At 37.1% G+C, this 22000-nt stretch overlaps 1 protein-coding gene across 1 annotated transcript in view; it reads left to right on the top strand.

Moving 5' to 3' along the window:
- The first annotated feature begins 19284 nt into the window (after positions 1 to 19284).
- GALNT1 (polypeptide N-acetylgalactosaminyltransferase 1) overlaps positions 19285 to 22000 on the top strand; it is a 67040-nt gene continuing 64324 nt past the window's right edge. Inside the window, exon 1 of the mRNA XM_075728203.1 lies at positions 19285 to 19328. The gene's annotated coding sequence lies outside the window, so the exon portion shown is untranslated. The remainder of the gene's footprint in view (positions 19329 to 22000) is intronic.

The raw sequence follows: 22000 nt of genomic DNA, 5'->3' as shown, positions 1-22000 counted from the left end.
CTGTGAGGAACAAATCAGGAGATGGGAATATTGGTAACAGGTTGGAATCAATTGTCAGTGTGTAGAGAAACATTTGGAAGTGCTCATTCCATATCTGAATGAAGGAGCTGACTGAGAAGCAGAATGAAAAATCAGTCAAATGACCATGGACCTCAGATGTCTCCACAACAGTGTTCTAAAATGAGTTTAACTAGAGTGGCCAAGATGAGCAAGGACTAAGACCAAGCATAAAGCTGTCTCTCACGCCAGCCAAAACTGGGTGACATGTGCGTGTAATTTCATGTGGTCAGTTCTTAACTTTGCTAGGTGATGCTTTTTTTTTTTAAAAAAAAAAAATCCAACAACAACAAAAAAACCCCCACAAAAAACCAAACCGCAAGTACGATAGGCTTCTGAATCTTCAGATGGTCCAAGTGCCAATTAGTTGTAGGTGAAAAAATAGGATTGGTCAGAGTTGTGCTTTCACTGTATGTGACATTCATCAGTTTGATTACTATTATGAATAATTTAGCATTAAGAACAGCCTGGGCTCTTACGTGCATATCCTGTTCGTGATGTTTCTGCATTAAATACATTGAAGAGAGAACGTTCACTGATGGGGCATGTTTTAAGTATCTTTAAGGACTCATTTAAGTTAAAATTAAACTAATGGATTTATTTAATTTTCAGTTCATTGTGTACTCAGGGTAATTGGGATTGATACATTTCTCAAACACAGAAGCTGAATCCTAATTATAGATGCAAAACTCAGCTTTGCCTATTGTCTCCAGACAGTACTTCTGTAAGAAATTACTTCAGTTTCTGCTGATTGGAATACTACTTTGAATGTCCAGTTTGTGAGTTGGTGACTGTCGTAAAGAAATTAAGGAGGCATTTCCACAGAACTCTTTTTTTTTTTTTTTTTTTTTTTTAAGACCACTTTGTGGTTTTAAACTCTACTGTCTGTAGTATCGTGTGAATGAAATGGATGTCTGCTATCTTTATCTTTGAAAAATGGTTGAAGACAGCATACCAGAGCAGTGCTGTTCCAAAGGGATATTTGGAATAACAGGTATACTTAGAATAGCAAAAAAAAGACCCACCCCTGCAAGCAGTGTGTGACTTTGTTCACCCCTTTTCCAATATAGTTTTGCAGTTTTTTTCCTCAGGGCTTACTGATCAGAAGTTTAAGAAATATAGGTACTTAAATTAGTAATAGTTTAGTAAACCTATTTTGTTTTCAGTTTTCAAATTCTGGAGATAGTGTGGACAGGTTTGCATCATACTACAAATGTTAAGCTTCCTGAAGTGCAGCAGAGGTACTACAGTTTAAATACATTTATTTGAAGTACGTATCTCAAGAAAAATGAAACTTGCCCCTTAAGGCCCTCTGCCTGCAAAGAGAGGTTTTAAAATTGAAGTCCTTTTTCAGGCTGACATTTCCAAATATTTGACTTGTGGTTTATTTTCCTGAACTGAAGGTCTCAGAAACAGCATGAAAAATATGAAGTTGTTCCGTAACTTTAGGCAGTAGGAAAGCGCAGAACCACCTTCAGGAGCCTTAATGCAGATTAAAAATTATACATTCTTTGTACCTTCACACAAACTTTGAAAGGCCTTTAGGTTCTTATCACAACTTACTCTTTCCTCCAATGCTGTTCGTGTATAAAAAGGGTTACAGATAGGATAGGAAGGTCCAGTAAGTTAAACTCACATTTGCTTGAGATTTAGCTTTAATCTAAGTGTCTGGCCTCTTTAAAGAACAGACTGGTAATGTTTTGGAAATGTGGTCTAAGATAGCTGTGGGAAAACAACTCCAAGCTGCTCAGTGGTCCCTTTTCTTCAACTTCTACTGTGGTTTATTTGGGCACTGAAGTGAGTAGGGAGAATAATGTGACAGGAAGGATGCACAGGAATTCTTTATTCTTTGTGAAAGCTCAAGTTCCCTGCTAAAGCAGAACAGAATGGGGCAGCTGCTGATACATTAGATGGCATATTCATAAAAAATGGGGGATTTTTTCAGCTTCAAATTGGTTTTAACGTATGGCATCACAGGTTTTATGAACATTGGACTAAAATATTTTCCAAGTGTATAGATCAACATCAGCCTTAAGGACTGCTTCAGCTGTGCAGAGTTCCAGAAGTAAATGGTTGATAATCTAGCCTTCAAAATAACTCTAGTGTGCTGAGAGCTTAAAAAGTATTGGGAGTATAGCTTTAGAAAAAATAGTGTTCATTATAGGTTTTACATGCTCTGAAATCCGTATTTGATGTTTGGCTGTGAATAGTCATTGAATTGCTGGGAGCTGCATTAATATTTTATTAAGTCTAAAATTATTTGTATGTTTGTAGTTGAAATACTACTTTGTTGTACAAAATATTAAAGAATGAGGCAAACTTTGGTACTGTGAGTATCCAGTAACACAGACTCCTGCAGAAAATATTAAACTATCCATCAACTCTTGTAAAAGTGTGGTTGGAAGAAAGATACCTAAATGTGGTACAGCAGAATCAGAATTACTCTGACAAAAGCATCTGAAAAAAATCTTATATATTCAAAAGGCATATGGTACAGTTGTTGAAAGTTGAAGGCTATTTTTTTTATTGTATTACAAATTCAAGTACTATTTCATAGTATTATTCACTTTATTCTGCTATGGTGTCATCTCATCGAATGAAAAAGGGTGTTTAAAAAGCAGGAACAGGTCTAGAAGTCTAGTGAGTAACCAGAACTGGTTAAAACAGTTTAAAGCAACGTTCACCTTGTATATGCAGACTGAGCACAAAACTTTTTTTCTCTATTAAAATATGCTTGTCAGGCTATATATCTAATTTTGCACTGCAGTTCTAAATCATAAAAACTTTATATATGCAGTAGTTAATTTTAAAAAATGTAAGGTAGCCAGTGCCCAGAAGAAACACGTAATCTTGTATATTGAATTTGTTAAATCTTTTTTAAAGAAACGCTATTAAAAACCAGAAAACCAAGCCCCTTGCTTCTGGAAGTTATTTATTTTCTTTCCTTTCCTTTCCTTCATTCCTCATGTTTCTTTCTTTTAGTTCCTTTTGGATTTTGCAGAGTTGTCAAATCACATCTTTCATTTTGTCTTTCCATGTCCAGGAAAACTAATCACTCTTCTGCAACTAGTTAATGCTTGAAATCTGCTGTGTGCAAGAAGCTAATTGTCCCAATCTCAGCTGTGATCTGATTCACAAAAGTACAATAATATGTAATTTTCTTGCTTTGGATTATATCAAAGCTTTCTTATGCAGTTTTAAACTGTCATGACTATTCCTCTTTTCCCCCAAAATTGTGCTTTTCCAAACACAGTAAGAACTTCTGAGAACTGAAACAATGGTTTCTCTATATTTCATGAGTGTTATGTATATTTGAAAGACATCTAAGGACTCTTTTTAACCACATTTTCCTCTTTGTTGAAAACTTCATAAAACATCTCTGCTTCTGCCAGGAAAACAATTCCTTTTTTTTTTTTTTTTTTTTTTTTTTTTTTTTTTTTTTTTTTGGTAATAGCATAACTCATGTTATTTGCAGTAGAGTTGAATACCACTGAGTTGCAGTCACTAGTTTGCACTAATCCACTAGTTTGGATCACTAGCGTTTTTAAACAAAGAATCCACAATGAAGTGGTTTTTTAAATGAGCAAGCTTTCTTTATTGTCATTTCTATGCAGAAGAGCCCAGACTTAAATAGCATGCAAGTCAGGCACTGATTTCAAAATCAAATGTTTGACCTTGGGATCCTCATAGTGAAATTTTTGACTCTGAGGCTGTAAAAATATTTGATAACAACTTTCTTATAATCAAACCATCTTTTGTTGCGGAGGCTAATGAAATTATGATTCACTACCACTTCCGTCTGCAGGGATGAGCTGTACAGTCTTATTTCTATGGAGCATAAACAAGAACAATTTCTTGCTATTCCAAGTGACTCTGCTTCTGTATCTGTCACTTGTAAAATGCTGGCTAATTTTTAGATTAAAACAGCTCTTATCAATTACTGTTGTAGCATACTGACTTAACAGTTTTCCATAATTTGTGATTTCTCCATTTCTTCCATTTGTTTGGGTGTGATGAGTGGTTGGGTGTATCATTAATTTTGATTCAGAAGGATGTGGTAGTGATTCAAGAATGGGAGTGGAGAAATGTATCTGAAAGAAGTCAAAAATAATAGAAATTGCTAGTAATTTGGGTTTTTTGATATCTAGTTTGACATGTCTTAGAGACCTGGCTGTGTGAAAGTGAAGCTCAACCTTTTTCAGAAAATCATCACTTTTTTTAGTGTAACTCAAGTATTTCAGAAAAAAAGAAAATCACCTCAAAGTCAACGTACTGAGAATGTTCATTTTATTGTCTTGGTGCTTGGAGAGTATTCGGAAAAGGCATGAGGTCTTGTATTTTCCTTTGCATGCAAGCTCTTGATGTAATTAATTTACTAGAGATATTTCAATGTATTTTGAATAACTTAATGAGTTCCTTTGTGTTTTAACAATGTATTAAACTGTTACATGAAAGGTAAACTGGAATATGTCAGGAGAGAGAGAGAGACAATACTTCTTTAAGAGAAAAGTGATGACTGGCATCTTTGAAGTAAATCGAAATCTATTTATGGCCAGGCGTATTGAAGAAGAAATTAACACAGTGGCCCAAGTGACAAACACTGTGTTTAAAGATTTCCCGATCTGAGTCTTGCGGGTTGGAGCAAAGGGGATTAGTTTGGCTCTTTGGCGGCGGCTGGAACTGCTACTGCTTTGGCATCATGAAACTTGTCATGGGCTGAGCAGTCACTTTCAGACACAAGAAGGAGAAAGTTTAGCCAGTGTTACGCAAACAGTTGTTGAAGAATTATCTTCCTTTTCCAAAAGGGATTTGTTTCAGATGGAGGGGGAAAAAGGCATTTATTTATAAAAGCTTGAATGCTATGGAAGAATATTACTGAAAAACCTTCAAGCTTATGAAATCAACTGTACATGGACTAGGGAAATTTTAAGAGACTTCTATCTTAAAACTGTGTATATTTCTGAAAATCTTTGTATCTACTGTAAATTAAGGTTTTTGGAAGAAATACTGTTTTCTGTTCAGCTTCAGAAAGAATGCTTAATAGAGTTATAAATAAACTTTTTTTTTTACATGGTTCTTTCAGGAGAGAGGAAGGTTAAAGACAAAACTTTAATACACAAAAAGTTTGAAGGACACTTGGAAAAACTTGAAGTCACTTGCTTTGGCTACATCTATACAGATCAAATGTCCAGTCTTCAGGTGATGAGAGGGACATTCCCCTGGCCATACCAGCGCTGGCTGGGGTTCTGTTCTCTGCCTGCAGTTTGCCTGTTTTCTCATCGTATGTCAAATACGGTAACATCATGCCCTGTGGTAGTCCTTGTTGTAAAAGCTAATAGCGTTTTTAGGTGAATGATTGCCCCAGCTAGGCAAAAAAAATTGCTTTGGCAGGAGAGGAAGAGTTGCCTTTTGAGACAGTTTGATCTGCTCTGTTCACCTTCAGCCTTCTGCTCTTCCCCTGTGCCCTCTCCCCCCAAGTTTGTAGGCTGCTTGTAGTCATACTCGATGGGCAAAAGTCCACAAAATACTAAATTGGCACAAGTTGGGAGAAAAGTGATGCTGAGGCAGAAGACAGACAACTCAGTAGCTTAACAGTTGCCTGTTCTTTTCTAGCCTGCCAGCTCACCAGCGAGCCATGTTTTTGACCGACCAGGTGGCATACCTACACCTTGGAACAAACCCTAGCGTGCGATACCTCTTGCTGATTTGGTAATTAAGAGACATAGGGAAGATACAATAGCATCATGTGGGGAATGGGTGTTTTGAGGGTGGAGGAATAAAGGAGAGCTCGTAAGGGACCGGCAGCAGCAAGGTGCTGAGGTGGTTGCTGTTCACTGAAATCTGTGGGAGATCAGGCCATAAGTTCTGCTTTCCATAAGGCAAGATAATTTGTTTTAGCAAGGGCTGCTTGCAGGTAGAATGTAATTTATTTCTAAGCATTGACATTCTATCACGTTATTTTTCAGTGTGGTGCTGCTCCTACTGCAGCTGGTCCTTTTAAATTATAAAAAAGCAGCCAGCTGCTGCTATAGGGTGGGTTTTTTAGAAGACCATAGTGGTAAAAGTTAAACCACTTTGCTTGCATTAATGAGTAGTTGGTCGTGTTTCTTGTCCCCAACGCAAAGTTTCTGCAGTTTGTTTATGAACTTCTCAATCTGAATTTACGGTATGGTTTTTTTTTTTTTTTTAAATGGGAATAGTTTGAAATCTTCTCATAGGAAGAGATAATTAGCTTATAAAGTGGCTATTTTGTAAGTATACCATATCCTGTTCCCCTCTTGAAAAACCAAAGAGGAGAACAGGAGAGCAGACTTCAGGCAAGGTGAGAAGATTAATCTATTGTTCGTACATGTAGTGTAGGTAAGCTGATGTAATTAGGGAGAGTGATGACCTAGTTTATTTACTTTCTGAATACCATGGGGAAAAGGAATGAAAGCAGCTCAATTCACTGTCTTCGTACTAATATTTTCTACAATAAAATTAAACAGGATACCTTACTGCGTTGGGAAAACCGAAGCTTATTTCTTAACTATGACAGCTACTTGCATGGAAGAGTGGTATGAGAAAATTAATAAAGCAACTGTCTGCTCAGACTTTCTTCAGATTCGATTGTTTGATATTTAGTTATGACCTAGTTTCTTTGGTGGACATGTGTTCTACATTGTAATGTCACAAACGATTAGGAAAGACTTCTTACACTACAAATAATAATATAACCATTTATAATAATATTCTCTCACTTTCCTGAATGAATGCTACTAAATTATATGATTTTAAGGACTTTTACTAAGAAGTGAAATGTTAATGTAAGTATGGACATATTTTTAACATTGTCACCTATACCTTCACTCCAGTTTTTACCTGAATTAGCTGCTTTTTCTACATATAATATCTAACATTATAATAACTTCCTTGGCATTAAAAAAGATAATCATCAAAAGAGTTGGTTGTTTCAAGCTTTGAAATTAATAAATCCTAAGAAAAAGCATAGGTTGACTTAAGGTGTATTGTAACTATCTTTCAGTTGTTGCTAATGGTATCCGATTTATGTGTTTATGTTGATCTGCCTAACGGGGATTGCTCTGTCTTTTTTTCTTTAGCGTATTAACAAAAATTTGCAAATGACATGTAATATAATATATTCTGTTACACTCAAACTTCAGTCTGGTAGTGTTCATGGGTCATTGACATTCTTTTCAAAGTATTATAAGTAAATCACTGGGTCACAATATTGAAATACTGTGCTGTTGGCTCCTCAGCTTGTAATTATTTCAGCAAGTATGTAAGCTGTAAATGGTCAAAGGCTAGACCTCTGCTTAAAAAACAAAATAAAACTGATAATGAGAGATTGCTGCTTTGAAGGCTGTTTGAAAAGAAGTAGATTGCCTCAAAGAGCAACTGTTTGAGACTGAGGAAAATTGGAACTGGGTGGCATAAGTGATGTTACCAAGCATCTTTTAACAATTAAAAGTAGTTGGGGGTGGGTCAGAATTAGAAGCTTTGGTAGCATTTGAGCAGCTTTGAAATAAGAACTCTGGTACAAGATCCGGTTGATGAGACTACAGCTGTGATCTCCAACCTTCCCTCGACACCTGCACTGAGCAATGTGAAGGAAGCAATGACATTCCCCTCTTCAACTTTTTAATTTACTGCAGCTACAAACAGTATTGGAGAGTCTCCTAGTCAATGCTTCGCCTAAAGGCATGCGCTGGGGGCTCCAAGTATAGGTAGACAGGAACTGGGCACCAGAAAACCTGTAGGAGAAGAGAACAGAAGAGTTGGTAAGAGAATAAAATGTAAATGTCTTGCTCTAGAAGATAACAAAAATTTTTAAATGGCTAAATAGTATCTCAGTATTTCTTTTGCAAGTAGTGACAGTTGTGGTTGTGTAGCAAGCTAATTAGTAAAAGAGTTTGCAAATCCAGAACTATTAAGAGAATGTAGAAGCATTGACTGGGGAGAATCAACCTATTGGCAGGTGAAAGTTTTGACTAGCATGATTAGTCTGTCTGGCCAATTTCAGGTAGGAAAAAATCAGTTTGACCTTCTTCCTTTCTGCCCCTCTTGACTCTGACAAGAGTAAAATTTACTCTTGACATAGGACTTAGTTTCCTTTTTGTGCTTGCTTGTGCTTTCTGGAAATGGAAACATAAAAAATGGGGAAAAAAAATGCTTTAAATGCTAAAGATGTTGATATAATTCAGGCAAAAGCAGGTAAGCTATGATTAGCAGGAAAATATCAGTGGGATCTTTGCAAGAAACGAGAGGGGTTTATATACCCCAATAAAATGTAAAATAGGCATAACGTATGCTTTCATTTACAGCACAGGGCACACCATTATAGCCCTGGGGTATGTTGGAATAATTGTTGAGGAGGTAGACAAGACAGTTGATGTATTTGGATAAGACATGATGTCTCTTGAGCAAAAAAATTACATGGTAGTCCAAACCAGACAGCCAAGGTAGTTATATAAGAAATTAAATTTACATGCTCTCTAAATTCTTGTAGCTTTCTTTTACATACATGTGCTGAAGATAGCACTGAACTTTAAGTCTTTTACAAACTTTTTTGCCGTATTTGTTCTTGATGAGTAAGCAGAATATTGTTGTTATGGTATGGAAAAATCAAACTGGATTTTCCATTCTGTATACAATTTTTCCATGAATATGGAAGGTTGATAAGTCTTTTGCTGAAAGGATCATACTTAAGTCATCATCTTTTCGGAGTTTATTTAGAACTTAGTTTCTGAAAGTGTGGAATGCTTTTTGGTACAAATCTAAGAGCAATGCTGACAAATCAGTGGTTTGAGCATACTTGGTCTATAGAACACTTCAGCTTGCAAAGCAAGTAACTGTTCTCAGCATTTGCTATTCTTTTGAAGCTGATGAAGCACTTGAGCTGCTACTTATAAGTTGGTTCTTATTAATTCTGTGTCAAAGTAATTTGAAGCTAAATGTTTGTGTATCATACCATGGAAACCCAGCTTAGGTATTTTGATGGTCTTCTGTTTTGGTGGGAGCTTCACAGGGAGGCAATTGCAAGCCCCAAGTTTTCAGCTGCAGGGGAAGGACTTAAAAATGCTTTTTCAGCTGGCACTGATGCTCTAGTTGATATACTAATGATGGATTGGCTTTGAGTCTTTAAAAAACATAGTACGTTTCCTAACGTATACAAAAAAGTTAGTTGATACTCTCCAGGTGAACCAATGTTAAGAAGTGGTTTGCTAAGGGTATGACTTTGTCAAACAGTTGAGCTGAAAGCTGAATGAGTTTGGGAGGCTTTGTGTTGGCCTATCATGAGGTGTGCAAAAGCGTTCAGAGCTTCCTGCTTGCTTTTCTTGATGTCAGGTTAAACGTTTTGGGTTAAGTGGTTTAAGACAGTATTGTATATCCAAACAAAGATTTTCCCCATCTTTCTAAAGGAGTAATTCTGTGTTAATTGAACAAAAGTGATACATTGATATTTTTCTTGATTTTTATTTATCTGTATCTTTAAAAGTTTTTTTTCATTTTGGTGCTTGCTGCAGCGTTCTGTAGTGTAGCGTACCTGCTATCAAATAAAAAGTTGGGATTTTTATTCTTCTGTAAGTCATAGCTCTCTATATCCTGACCTTCCTTTCAACATAGCAAGTGACTAGCCTACTTGTTACACTATTTTGTCTTTAGTAACTTTGTTTCTAGCGGTTGATTAGAAGTGTAAACATTCTGAATGTTTTCATATTGCTGCCTAGCTGTTGATGTAGCCTAGGATGAGCTTCGATATGGAAGATTCCTGTTTCATCCCTTTCTAGAATATTCAAAAAAGAATTATTCCTCAACCCTAAACCAGTCAGGTGTTTTAGGGAAGCAAGGGTTTATACAACTGATGTCTTTCCAGTTACTGAAAATGCTAAATGGTTGAATTTATATCTGGATAGCTGATGGAGATTTCCAGTAGTGAAAGTTTCTCAAACCCTGAAGCAGTCTGCAAGGTATGAGATTAATAATCCTTCCCTCATGAAGTTATGATGTAATTCACAATGTTCCTGGTCCACAGCAGCTGCTAAAGAGGTGTTTAAATTGAGATGGAAAACAGATACAGAATAACTTGAAAAACAAACAATTAGAGAAAATAGAAGACATAATTGCCATGTAACAGGCCTGTTGAGATTTGGTGTAACAACAATGGCAAGTCTCAAAATTTAAGAATTAAGTTGTTAGCTTCATGAGCGTGCCAGTCTGCCACTGCTGCTGAAGTAAACAGTCTTTTCCTGGCCATTCTTTCCCTTCCTTAGGCATGTATTGTGAAATAGATTGCAAAATTTTCTGGATTGCAGTACATTTCTGTGCTAAATTAGCTCTAACCTGTACCCAAATGTGGTGATGTCAGGAAAGAGTGTGGGGATAGAAGCAAATGCTTGGGGACTAGGGGACGTTATTATGCATTCCTTGAGCTGCAGTGCTGATTTTTGATATTATTGATTTTTTTTTTCCTTTAAACTTGAGTTTAGGCGTGATGTATATGTAAACTGCATGCTTTGTTTCCTACATACTGAAGTATCTTCTGGGTTTGTGCTTGTAAAAAGAAAGGCACTGCAAACAGCTGACTGACTCGGCAATTAGTAAATTAAGTGAAACAGGGTATTTCTAGGAAGAAACCTCAAGGTTTGCACCATGATTTGGGAAACTGTATGCTGGATTACTGCATTAAAAGACCAGTGCTTTTTTCAGAAAAGCTGATTCTTTGGTTTATTGTTACAGTTTCCTCATCCTTGTTAGGACAGTGTTAACAGTGCTCAGTCTTCTGTTTCAACTACCTGCTACTGATTTTACAGAAAGGGACAAGAAAGAAGTTCGGATCCGTGTCACTAACTGAACCCATTGTTTTGGAAACTTGGTAACGTAATGCTTCCTGTGTTCCTTCGTGGTAAACAAAACTTCCTGAAATAGGGACCATTATCTCACCTGAAGCCAGAAAATGCTTGCCTGCCTGCCTGTTTCTACTTAGAAGAATGGAAGAAATTTTTTTGTTTAAAGCAATCTTCCTACTCTTGCAAATGAGAAATGATAGCCATTTGTCAGCTCGGCCAAATTTCAGATACTGTTGCAAGGAGGTAGATGAAGATATCAGAAACTAGAGTTTCTGTGTGAGGGTTAGTATTTGTGTATGAAGACATATGCTTGCTCAAGCAGTTTTTTGTTTTAGGGTACGTATTCTGTTGACATGGACAGACGGTCTTATTGAAACGCTTTGAGTCTAGCAGAAGGTAGCAAACCGTTCGCTCTTTGCTCCCATTCATGGCCCTCGCCACAAAATTTTTGTTTTAAATAGAGCATTAATCTTTTCAAAGCAATGAGTCCACAGGCCAGGCTTTCTTTTTTTTTAGGGGAGGTTCTATGTAAGCTTACTGTTCCCTAATTTAAAGTCCTCCTAATAAGCGGTGTGTTATTTTGGACTTTGGAGTTATGATATGCTTGTTCACCTCTTAAATGGCTGTGTCTAATATTTCCATTACTTACTGGGGGACTAGTGTTGTAACGTGTGATAATATAGGGCTTCATAAAAGCTTGTGGACAAGAATACAACTTTCTCATTTTACTCTTTGATTAAGAAGTGCTAATTATACCTTGCAAGAGAATACTTCCTAGTTGATTTGTGAGGTTTTTTTACGGTTACATTTGGTTCCTAAGTTAGTAAATATATAAACAACCTTTTTTAGCTCTGTATACAGCCATAAATTATTTGGTTTAGAGTAAGGACTGTAATATTTATTTCTTTTGCAATGAAGGTACAGAGCCAAATAGGCAGTAGACTGTCTCTTATGCCAGAGTGCTGGAAGAAATGATTTCTCAGTGTCTAAACAGACATAATTAGATGTGTGGAGCAGTGGTTTTACTTTGGGGACTTTCTACCACTTAGCACTTTGTTTATTATCTTCATGAGAAAATATTATATCACTGACATCCTTTGTAAGTGTTGAGAAGCATTGTGCAAATTTGACACTTGCTTTTACAAATTTACCAGTTGATTTATTTCAAGTACTGCCTGTTGTGAATGGCAAGTCTTAGGATCTTGCTTAGATACCTCCCCCTCCTGCTTTTCTCACTTTAAGTAATATGCTATAGTGCACACTATAATATTGTGTGTGCATGTGTGTGTGATCTCCAAAAAAGCTAAGCCTATGGCTAGAAGTAGAACAATTCCGTAGTTCCCTTTCTCTACATATAGGACAGAGTTGGTGTAATTTTATTATCCCACAGTTGCCTGTTGCCACTTGCAAACTGATTTCTTGGCCCGCAGAAGGCTGAGGTTGTGATCTTTTAAGCACCATTAAAGCAGCATATTTGAATGTCCATAATTTTGCAACCCTCTGATCGTCTCTGAGGTAATGGGAAATATCTGTAGTTATCTCACTCTCTGTAGTTCCATTAAAAATTATCAGTGGAATTGGAGAAATTGGGTATGACAATAACTCGGGTACATTTTTCTTTTTCTAAACTCTGTTCTCCCACACCCTCTCCCTGTAAGCTTTCGTACTGTTGGGGTTTTTGCATCAGATCAGAAAATGAGAGGTTACAGGTTATTCAAGTGGGTATTAGACCTGAATATATAGCAGGCAGCTTTCCTGAAGCTTTCTGTTCACTGTTGAAGAAAGCATTGATTATCATAGGGCATGCAGTTTTAGTGAACGTTTATGAGGGCAGCTGTGATTGATTTTAATATAGTTATGTATTTAACTGTATTCATAATTACATAGGATTTTTTTTTCCCTCAGTAGGTCTGGGAACCTTTTTCTAATGAGTCAAGGAAGACTGGAAAAGGTTACACGGAAAGCATCGCCTTTCTCAGTTGAAGGGATCCTATGTTTGTTTGCCAGTGTTAATATCGTGTACACTTTTTCTAGCAAAGAACAGTACTCTGAAAGTGGAAGTCCAGTCATCTTCATAACAGCTAAATGAAGAAATCCACATACCTGTGCACATGTACGCATATATAGGTAGCTGGGGTTAATGCTGGTTGGTGTACTGGACGGGGCTGATGATTGTGCCTGGTTGCTGCTGCTTGGTTTAAGGCTGCTGCCATACTCGTGTTTTTTTTGCGGAAGATGACTACTTGAGCTGTTGCAGTAAGTGATAATTATCTGATGTCTCCTGAGCTTCATGTGACTTGTGGTGAAGAGTCGTCAGTGAGGTCCAAAGTCAGTGCTTTGTATACAGGAAATGTGTTGTCTGTAATGTCAGGGTGTGCATCTGCTGCCGGTCCCACCTGAGCTCTTGCAAGCAGGGGGAGAGAAGGCAAGACTGGAGTTTGAAAGTGTTGTGGAACAGGATAGGAAAGTGGAGATTTTGAGAGGGAAGTACAGCTCAGTCTTGAAGTTTTCAATAGCCCATTACAATAGACATTACTGAAAACTGAATTACCCACTCTTTATAAACAAACAAAACAAACAGAAAACTTGTAGTTGACACTAAATCTTATTTTCTTGACTTCTGCGTTCCTTCATAGTGAATGCTTTGTCAACTGAAGGAGCTGAGAGGTGTCTAATGCATTTTGCACTGTGGCTCACATCCTCCGTATGAATCTGTACTGGTTGCTTTGCAGACTTGTGAAACAATGAGGGTAGTGTTTCCTGGTGGCTGAAGAGAAGGTGCTGAGGGTGCCTGCCAGCTCGCAGCCAACAACACACAACTCTTTGTTGATAGTCCCGCTGAAGGCAAGCATGCCCAGACCATCGATGCTCCATGCTCATACTGAAGGCTGATGTACATCAATGCTATAAAAAATAAACTGCTTTTGCTGATTGCTTCACTAATGTTTTTAATTGCTTTACAGACTTGTAGTGCTGCTCCTGATTTGCAAATAATTTGTCTTTTGTCTTTCTGGAGAGCAATTGTGAAGTAACGAAAGACAGCTTTTTTTTTTCCTTTTTTGAGTTGTGCAATTCTGTGTAGGTACTGTTTGAATTATGAAAAAGGTATTTCTTACAGTCCAAAGAGATTTAGTAATGACACTGAATATGATAGTAGACACTTTACTGTTGAGAGCAGTAGATTGTCTTGTATTTTAACCTTTTTTCTTGTGCTTTCCAGCAGTGTAGTACTCTCAAGCAAAGTGAAAATGAACTTTGCTGTAGTCTTGATTTGGGGGTGGGGGGAGCATTTTACAGTTGACTTCTAAAAATAATATTTACTTGAAAAAACCCCTATGGGTTCAATCACTCTTGGTCCATTTCATACACTGCTAGTGTTGGCTTGTGTTGCTTTGAGTCAGTGTCCCCAGAAGGCAGCAGGCTGTGAGAGGAAGGCGCTGCTGCATTGTTTGCATGGCTGTACTTGCCAGAATCATTGCTCGGTTGGTGAACAGCCTATTGGTGAAGGCCAAAAAAAGTAAGGGCATACGCTTTAGATGTCAGCCTGATCGAAATAACTGTTACCTTGACAATTTTTTATAAGTCTTGGGGAGATAGTATGATAGCAGTGTGTACTTTATGCCTGTTGAACACATACCTGTGTTTATGGTTTTGCTGATTGTGTTATAAATGATGTCTGTGAATCTTATTTTTTTCTGACAAATTGCATGTAGGAAAAAAAATCTTTGGATTGTCTCCATTAAGAAAGATTTATTCAAATAATTATTTCCCTTGCTGTCTTTCTGTATAAGATAAAGCCATGGAGAATTATGGAATCAAACCATGGTGGTTTTGTTGTGTGCTCTGGTTTTTTTGTGTATTGTTGGTCACTTCAAGACCAACAGGTAGAAGATGTGGTTTTCTCAATGTTATAAATCTTTCTCTGGAGTTTCATGGCAGGCTAATAATTTTTTCTCCTTTTCATGATTTCCTGTTCGCTCCCTTGCTCTGATGTTTCTGACCATGGGCAGGGTCATACCACTGGACTGAGCTTGTAGGAAAATAAGCTGATGAAATGGAGTTGGCTGCATACCTTATGGCAGCTGATTTTGTGTGCGTGGGGAGGTGTGTCACTGAATAAACAGAAGTTGACTGTACAGACTGGGAAGATAATGCATGACTAAAAAAATCATACAGTCACTCTGTATTATATTTAGGAAGAGGTGAAAGTGGTAAGTGGGATAAAGAGTGACAATTAGGAATAGATACTTCATTGTGGATAAGTAGCTCTGCATGATTGTTGCTGTTACTAGCATTAAATATGTCAGAAGGAAGTTCTCTGAATAATGGGAATGCAAATATTGAGGCTGTTCAGTATAGACACTTGAATACGAGACAATTATACTTTGCACTTTACAAACATTGGTTGTGAATCTGGTCAGCATATCACAGTGGCTGGCTAAAATTTGTTTAGGTTTAAATAAAAGCTCAGAGTATTGGATTCCCCTAAAAAGTCAATTTTTTTTTTAAAAAAAAAGCTTTATTTTTTTTGTTAGGTGCCACTTACAAAAGCTAAGGCACCCACTGTGCAGAGGGTCTGGTACATGGGGTGACAGAACATTTAGTTAGTGGTAATGGAATATAAAACAGGACAGTAAAAATTACTGGCAAGGCAGATCTCTGCCTAGAATCATCCTCATCTAACTTTCATCCTGTAAAATATTTGGAGTTGATGTGAGAACTTCTTATTAACAGAAGCTGTTTGGATTCCAAATTCCAAAATCCCAGCTCCAACAATTTCATTTGAAGTCTGTATGCTATTCTTATGCACAGTTTAAAGCAGAAGTAGTCTTCAGTTTGAATAGTGGAGCAGTGTAACATGGTATGGAGCATTGAAAGCTAATGCCTACTGGTAGCCTTAATCTAAGTACTCATAACTGCTATTGCAGCAGCTGCTTTCTTGTTTTTGTTCACCTACGTATTCTGTTATTGGTGTCCAGATCTCCTAATCCACTTGCCTGTCCACATCAGCAATGTATATATAGGCTATTACTTTTTCCTGGGTTACTTAGGATTTACATCAAGACAATGAAAGGGCACAATACATCTTCTTCACCTTGGTTTCTTTTGCCTGTTTCTGGCTAAAACGGCTTTTGTTTTGAGTCGGAACCATGAGAAAATCACCAGCCAGTTCTGTGTGCATACTGTGCCTTAATTTTTGTTCTTAACAGGTTATAATGGAAAATCCAGCTAGAGTAGAAACATACTGAAGAGGTGTAGTTACAGGTAAGACAGTCCTCTCTTTGAACGTGCAGTTTAGGGAAGCGAATTTGGAAGCCTTATTGTGAAGATCAGAAATGCATAATCAAGCCAATCTAACTTCCTCTACAACAGGAAGCTTGTGGACTGGAGAAAGCCACATGTGATACTCTTACAGAGCAAGCTAAGGAAACATGGCCTAGATAAAAAAAGCTATTTTAGGATGTGTGTAAAATGGTTAGGTTAACAGTAGCCAGAGTTTTATTTTTCAGTAGTTCACTTTCAGCAAGGGAAAGCATATTGTGTGGGATTTTGTGCAGTTGTTTCAGCTTACTGTTCTTGTTCATGAACTGGGTAATAGAATATCATATGTTTATGAAATCTGAAGACAAGAGGTGTTTGAGAATAAATGCAGGTGCACGAAGCTGGCATGGCAATTCAGAAGAATCTTGAATGTTGGAAAGATGGCCTGAAAGAATAGGATGTGATTTAGAAGAATAAGTCAAATGCTTTATATTTCAGTCAAAATACCATAAAAAAAAAAAATGGAGCTCAACTGTTTAAGTTGTTCCTGCCACCCATTCCCCACCCCGATCTAGGACAAGCAATGGATTATAAAATGAGAGTTAACAGTGCAACATTATTCAGAAAGAAGGAGGGGTGTGTGCATGTGTTGGCATGAATGTGCGGTATAATCTGGAGGACATGTAGAGTTGAACCTTCTGCTCTGTTCTGTATTGTAAGGTTAAAGTACTGTGTCATTTTGGGTCATTGTACTTCAAGAAAGATGTAGGCACAGTTAATTTGCCTCAGGAGGGCAATGGTAACGACTGGCAATTTAGAAAAGATGGTATGTGCAGAAAGCAAGGTTGAATTGGCATTTTTGTAACCCAAAGAAAAGATCAAGGGAAATTATGAGCTTTTAAGTGTGTGGAAGTTCACTACAAAAAAGCGAACATCTGCCCTTGGTAGTTGTGCCTTGCTTACTAATAGCAACATGGACCATTCTCTGTGTCCTGCTCTCATTGTTTGCTTTTTGTTTGTGTGTTTGATAAGAGCTATTTCTGTCCAGTGTCTGGACAGCACTGAACAAAGAGCATGTCATCTTAGGATCCTTTGAAGAAATACATAAATTAGCAAAATCACTTGAATATGGATCTTCATCTAACCAGATAGATGTGTAGTTAGATACTTCAGTTAAAGCTCTCGAGCAGGTAGAAGAAAACTTGCTCCCAGATTTGCCAGCTGCTTAGCTGGATTAGTTTCCCTATCTGTAAAAATGGATCATGTTCTCCACCTCTATGTAAGGCACTTGAGTTTCACTGAAGAAAAGTGATATAAAAAAAGTTAATTTAACATAAACAACATTGGTTTTTTGTGTATTGCATGTTACAATGCAATGTGTAGAGCTTAGTCAGATGCATCATAGAAGTCTGTGTGTTTAACCTTCTTGAAGGATGTGACTAATTTGCTTTGATAAAGGCGGTTGCGGCTCTTCAGAATTATGTCATGATCTCTTAATATTTAACACTTTCAGAAAGGTAACAATCATGTGATTTACATCAGGTGCCCTGCTGGGTATGTCTTGGGTCATGTTGTGAATTGGTATTTTTCTGGCCCTTTGAAACTTCCCTGGTTTTTTTTCTGATTTGGTAACAATTGGTATTATTTCTGGGAGATCCTTAGCCAGTTCTTTTAAAATTCACACTGTAAGCCACTTCTGTGGATATAGAACTGCTTACTATTCTTATTCTATCAGTATGCTTTATCAGTATTTTGGTAATCTACCCTCAAATGGAGAACAAAATTAGGAGTTGAGACATTTTTCCTTTCTACTTTGATATGCAAAACAATGGAAATCTGCCGAGTGTTATACTTACTTCACCTGCCTCAGTACTGGAGTAATAATTTGTTTCAGAATAAGCAGCTGACAAATATCTTTTCTATCACTGCCGATCTTAGGTTTCCTTACCATGTATGTCCTCCATACTGTCATGTTATCATAGTGTCAGTATCTTATTTTTTTTTCTCCCTTGCACATAATTTTTAATCTGGACAGGCAATACATAAATCTAACAGTTTAAATAGGTAGAGCCATAAACTTGAATAACTTAGCAGGCTTATATACAATATGGCAAATACAACACGTAAGCTCATCATATATGGCAAATATTACTTAACTATAGGCAAGTTACAATTGCATTAAAAATTGAGAAAAATCTGCTTTTTTGTCTGTTAAGATATTTCGTTTACTTTTCAGCTGCTTAGAATTTCCTTTGGACGTTCCTGTATTAACTGGGTAAAGGAAAAGATTTGAAGGAATTCATTCAATATTGCTAAAATTTTAACAGATAACACTTGGAAAGGCTCAGGCATCATTTTTCAGGTGTCATTTTTTTTTTTAGAAGTGAAAAAACATTACTTCTTAAGCGTCAGGTCTGTGTTAGTTTAATAACACCTTTTTTTTACAAAAGCTGTCATTATAAATGCTAATGTTTAACTTGTGGGCGAGAGATGAAAGAATGTAAAAAAACCCTATATCTATAAACTAGAATATGTATGGGAAAACAGTCCGAAAGAATAATTATCTGGGGAGTTGCTCATGTGAATGTGTGCCACTGAGGAGGCTGTTTTCTAGCCTTATCGAGAACAATTCGTAGTTTGTTGTGCTAAGTGTTCATGATTGGATAGAGGGCGACATATATAGAACTCAAAAACAGATAACTGCTTATTTGGGAGGACAGGCAGTCCTCCCACTTAAATCATATCATCTGAAAGGCTAAAAAATTTTAATGACTTGTTCCACCTCTCCACTCTACCCTGCATATGTTGTTTTCCTCACAGGCTCAGTTCACTGCCTTTTTTTAGAAGCAGTCTTTTGGCTCCTTCTCTCTTGCATAGGATTTTGAAGTCTTAAATGCTGGAAAACTTTCCTCCCCTTCCCCTTCCACCTCAAGCCTTCACACAATTGAGTGGGGAACTTATTTGAATTTCTGTTCTTCTTCTAGGACAGCCTTAAGACCTTGTGGATGGAAGACCTCTTGTGCTTCTACATTTGTGTCGGAATGGCCTAGGCCAGCCTGTTGCTCTATGGTTCCCGCCACAGGCGCTCTACAGCAGTGTATTGGGATTTTGCCACCAGTGCTAGTGGACCATCCAGATGGCTGTAAACCTGCAGAGGAGGTTAGTACAAAATGCGATACAGGAATTTTTGATACTTTAGTCAGGTCTGTCTGCTTTCGATGTATCTTAGAGCAAAGGGAGCACTTAGAGACTGCATGTTTGCTACGACTTTGTTACTGCATATTCCATATTTTTCTGTTCCTTCAGCGTCCTGGTGAACCAGTTCAGTTGTCTGCAGCTATTAAACAGGTGTCCATAAGAATTCCTTTAGATATTAGCACAAGCCTAATTTATCGGTTATTGTGGTTGTCTCTGGGTATTGGAAAGTACAATATCCAAGGGTATAAAGCACCCCATTTTTAGTTCTCCTAAAGTTACCTTTATTCTCTTAGTACTATATCATCTTGAAAAGAGTGATCTAGGCTAATGAGCTGGAATTCGTATCAGTTTTCCATCCAGCTGAACTAAGAAGGCCTGGTTTTTATTCTCTCTGTTTCTACAGTAAACACAGTTCCCTTAAAGCATCCTTGTTGGACAAGAGATGATTTATTAAACTACCACTGTGTAGCCACTGGCTGCCCAATGAGGTGTTTAACAACTAGGTTCTTGTCAAGCCTTCTCCCTGTGTGCATCTCCCACTTGCTACTGGTTTTTTTTAAGCTTTATTGAAACACAACGGAGAACCAAAATTTAATGGGACAGATGGGCAAAGATGTGGTAGGACAAGTCTGTTTCCTTTGGCAGAAAAGATTAACTGATTCAGTTTGTATTTAATGTGTTAAATGTTGTCCTCCACTTGATGTCCTTGGTATTGCCATTTTGTGCTTATTTTTCACCTTGATTTCTACACAGCCAACCCTCACGCCCGCAAACCTGTTAGCACCTTTCGTAAGGTTAGTTTTCACAGACTGAGTTCTGAAGAACTCATTGGGGCTGACTGTGAAGTTCAGGTTAAGTGGGGTAAAAAGCGAAAAGTGTCTTTCAGGTCTACGTGGATCCTTTTCCAGTCAACTCCAAAAGATGTTCATCTGGCATGTACTCCTAAACTCAGTGCTTAAAAAGTATAGCTTGAACGAGCATCAGTTGAGGGGAGAGGGAAAAATACATCCAAAATTACTACCTAATATTGTTAAATAATAGTAGAGGCTACTCAGACTAAAAAAATTAGGCTCAAAAAAAAGAGCAGAACAAATTTTTTACCTCTGGATTTACTGCTTATGACCGTTCAAGCTGTAGATCCACTGATATTTCTTTTGTTGTAGCCCAGCCACCTCTTCTGTGATTGTTGACTCTAATGGTGGGTTTAATGAGCTAACAGATTTGAGTGGAAATAACTGCTGTTGGCGGGGATACTTGGTTGGTCCGCATTCTTTGATCTGGGTCTGTACTGGGAGACTAGTGTGGCTGAAAAAAACAATTGTTCTTGGTTATTTTTCAGTTGTATCAGTTCCCTGATTGATTTTCTTCATTGCTGTGTAAATTTTTGCTGGCAAAGCAGAAGGCTGGCATGTTGGAATGAGGGAGAAGATGGAGTAGCAACTACTCACGCAGTAGTGTGTGGTGCATCTTTAACCATGACCTAACTATGTGATATGGCATCACAGGCGTGTCTACTCTCTCTTGTTGTTAAGGTTCTAGTATCTTCAGAGAAGTTGAAAGTCTTTCAGAAATGTTACTGAAAAGTAATTTTAAATGAATTGGAACACAGAATTATAAAAGAGGCTTTAAAAGTATCTGACTTAATTTAAATTTTAAAAAAGTGATTGTATTACTCAAGTGCTGTGGCCTCCAATTAATGTATAGCTGAACTTGCAAAACGGTTCCATCATATTCCCTTTTTTAATGTTTTCTGACACATTAACCTTTTTTATGGTGACCTGTTTCTCTCTTGGCTTCTAGTCAGGTATGAATTTTGAATTGTAAAAAAGCTTAAGTTGCTACCAGCTTTATACCTTCAAAAATGATGTGTCAAATTAAATACATTAGCTGTTTTTTAGAAAGTGCCTGACAACTGGAAAAAATTGGCAAAGTAATATGCACCTTAGTATTTGAAGGAACTTAAGTAATTTAGTGAAGTTTAATACATCTCTGCCATACCTAATGTTATACTGATTGTTTTCTCTATGCAATTATGCAGAAAATTGTTAGCATCAATCTTGTAGGTAACTGGGGAAAAAAGTGAACTCTTTCAAGAAATAATCTTTCTGCTTTAAATTACATATCACATTCTTCAGATTTCTCTGGACTGCTGCACAGTGCGACAAATAACAAATTCTAAATTTTATTTACTTTTATCCCTTACTGATGCAATGCTTATATCTTGATATGGCTATCTTATTTAAATTTGCCAAACCTTTTTCATATTAGGATGAAAACTTACAAGTTAAACCAGATGGAAAACCTGTTTTGGAATCACTCGCTGTAAGAATAAAGTCTTGAAATACAGCATGTGAGTGAATCTGCCGTTTTTCTTCTAGAGAGTTAAGAAATAAAATCCAGCAACATTGGAAAAACATTTATTACAGAATGCTGAAAATGTAGCATTTTCCTGCGAAGAATGACTTTGTTTAAATACTTTCCATGATCCAAGTGAAAACTAAATTTTTCAGTTGATTTTTTTGTTGTTGTTTTTCTAGCACTTTCTTTCACAAAGCTCAAAACATGATAGGTTTGTCCTTGTTTTAAAAAGTACAGATTTTTGAAGCTGTTAACAAAACCGGATTGCTATTTTC

Source organism: Pelecanus crispus, chromosome 2 (assembly GCF_030463565.1).
Source record: "Pelecanus crispus isolate bPelCri1 chromosome 2, bPelCri1.pri, whole genome shotgun sequence".
Taxonomy (NCBI): Eukaryota; Metazoa; Chordata; class Aves; order Pelecaniformes; family Pelecanidae; genus Pelecanus; species Pelecanus crispus.
The sequence above is the reverse complement of the archived record's forward strand: the minus strand, read 5'-3'. Positions and strand labels throughout refer to the sequence as shown.